This window comes from Solanum tuberosum, unplaced genomic scaffold (genome assembly GCF_000226075.1).
Source record: "Solanum tuberosum cultivar DM 1-3 516 R44 unplaced genomic scaffold, SolTub_3.0 scf00514, whole genome shotgun sequence".
Taxonomy (NCBI): Eukaryota; Viridiplantae; Streptophyta; class Magnoliopsida; order Solanales; family Solanaceae; genus Solanum; species Solanum tuberosum.
The window spans coordinates 334428-337449 of NW_006239454.1; positions in this window are offsets into that span (position 1 = coordinate 334428).

The window sequence follows — 3022 nt, forward strand, 5'->3', positions numbered from 1 at the left end:
CATAAATAGATTAATCATTTATTAAATAAATGGAAATTGATTTTTAAAATCAGATTTTTGAATTAATTTTAACAAATTAGAGTGAATTAAGGAAACTGAATATTCTTAATTAGTTTGGATCCCTTATTTCATGCTAATCATTAATTATCTACAATAAATTCAAATTAAATTACAGCCCACAATTTCAATGTTTAACTTTATTATTTCTAATTCCGTTTTTTTTTTTAATTTTCGTTTATCTTTTTATTTATTTTTTAAGTTTTTTCCAATTAATAAAAAACATTTCTTCTTTTTTTAACTTGTTATAACCTGAAATTTTTAACGCTATAGCTTGAAAGTCAAAATCTACTGTTATAACTTGAAAATAGTACTATAATATATGTTATATATGAAATTTACACTTCTTTTTATTGTCTTCTTTTTCTTTATTTTGGGAGTTGCTGCAGCTTAGCCAAGAGTTTCTCGGATTCAGTCTTTTTATCTTCAAGAGGTTATGATAAAATCTACGTACATTCTATCAATTTCAAACCTTACTTATGAATTTCACTGGATATAATGTTGTTGTAATATGAACATGATAATTATATGTTTCTATATTATTTAACAAATTAAAGATGCACATTCCCCACAGGCCACCTTTATATATGATCCATAATAATTATATGCTCACCTAAACACAATCAAACAAATAATCCATCACATATAACATGGACCAGATCGAAGAGTGAGGATATCATATCTCGAGTAACATGTTAGACTAAATTATTATTATATATTGAATTAGCTAGGTAAAAACTAACACAATAACTACTTTCAAATATTTGTGAAAAAAATTAGAAATCAAATTAGTCGCTTAGTTGATTGACTATGTGAAATCTTTCACTTTGCTGGTGAGGTTTCAATTCTCCATCTTGTCATCTCCTCCTTTTGTCCTACCCCAAATTTCTTTTTAATTTTTTTTTATGAAAAATGAATTATTAATTGGTACGCCATTGATCAAGCGTCTTTGATCAAGCTCGTCGCACAAATTTTCCTTACAATTTACATCTTTCGTATAGAATGCAAACTATTATATTGAAGTGTGGAGGGTTTCAGAGTGCACAACACAGGAAATGTATCATGTGGTCATGAGAAATATATACTTTGTGATCAAGTCTGTTATTCTTTTATATAAGATATTTTAATAAAGGCATAATACATTAATGTATTTGTTAATTTCTATGTCCTCTAATTTTGGGTGAGCACAAGTCGACACACGCATCCTATGAGACATTCTACAAATCGGTTTGAGTGTGTAGAGAATAGCAGAATAATAGTTTAATTCGAGAACCTTCTGCTAGCCCAAGATCATTAACTAAGATCGGAAGATTCAACTAAAGAAGAAGAGGAAGCTAGAAAGTTAAAAAGGGAATTTGGAAAGAAGAGCTTTGTAATGGAAGAAGACTCTTTAAGTGCTTTGATTTTTCCTTGAATACAAATGTACAATGCCATCTCCTATTTATACTTGTCTAGGGATGGTTCTAGAAACTCTTCTAGATACATCTATGAGAAAGTTCTAGTGAACTTATCTTCTAGCAACTACTCTAAAATATCTAGATATTTCCTTAAGACAACTACTCTAGAATATCTAGATATTTCTTCAAGATAATTTCTAAGTTTCTATACTAGGACATTCTAGAGAAATCTATGTTATTCAAAAAATAATCTTGAACTTTTTTCACAGAGTGTATCTGATGCATATTGTCACGTAGGACATGTGTGTCTATTTATTCAACTTTATACAAGTTTAAGTATTCATTTATGCACAATATCCAAAGTTGGAAGACATAAATATCAATTGAGGTCAAATTAAAAAGCACATTTATATATTATACATTTAGGAAAAGTGTGACTCGATGATGTACATTTTTTTTTATAAAAAAAACTTGTACCGCTAACAAAAAAATTAATTATACACTAAAATTGTAACATCCGACAATTTGAAATAACTATGAAGAGGCTTAGAATTGGAAATAATCATTTTGGAAAGAATTTTAAAAATCTGGAATTTGGCTAAGTATGGAAAAAGGTGAGTTTTGTCCAACTTTGAGCAGTCATAACTTCTATCTCAGGATGAGTTAGGAGTAGTTCCAGTTATGGTTGCGAAGTTCGTAGAATGATCTTTCCAACACCACCGAGTTTGCTCGATTCTGTGTTCGTATGAGTGAGTTATGCCCTTTGAAAGTTGGGCAGTTGGCAGGGAATCCGTCCGGAATTTTTAGGGCATTTTGGTCTTTCCCTAGCCATTTCTTTTGGGGTTATATTGTTGAGTTAGGCTGATTTTTGGTTCATTTTGTCCCATTTTAAAGAGTGAGAGTTAGGGCTGGGAGATAAGAGAGAAAGAAGAGAAGAAGAAGAGGAGAAAGAGAAGAGCAAGCAAGGAGATCAAGCAAGTTTCATCGTGAATATCGTCGGGGGTGATCCCTACTAGGTATGCAAGTTCATAGTGTTGGGTTGATCCTTTCCCCCACACACCAAACTCATTTTTTTTTTGAGAAAAGATTAGATGTGTTGTGAAGTTGTTAGTTGTATTGTTTGGAGTTATTGTTGGTGTTGTTGATTTTGTTGTTGAAGTCCCTTGTGATTTGGGACATGTTTCTGGTTGGTTTTTGAGTTGTATTCTATTGTATGTTGAGGGATTGATGATCCTAAGTGTTGGGGCAGGAAGCCTTAAAGTTTAGGAGGTTTAGAGTTGGAGAAAAGAAGGAGAAAAATCGAATTCTCGGGGGTTAGGGGGTGGCGCGTCGCGCCTTGCAGAGAGCCCCAAGAAGTGTTCTGAACTTCACCCCTTGGGGCGCCGCGCCTAGCAGAGCGCCAGCAAGACCCTTCTAAACTTCAAGGGCTGGCGCTCCGCGCCTTGCAGAGCGCCAAGGACACCAAGTGTTCCCTTTCATTTCATACTCTTTCATGCATGTTCCATGGTATTGTACCTATGTTTCCAAATTGTTTCCAACACTTCAAGTTGCGTTTAAATGTCAAGAAC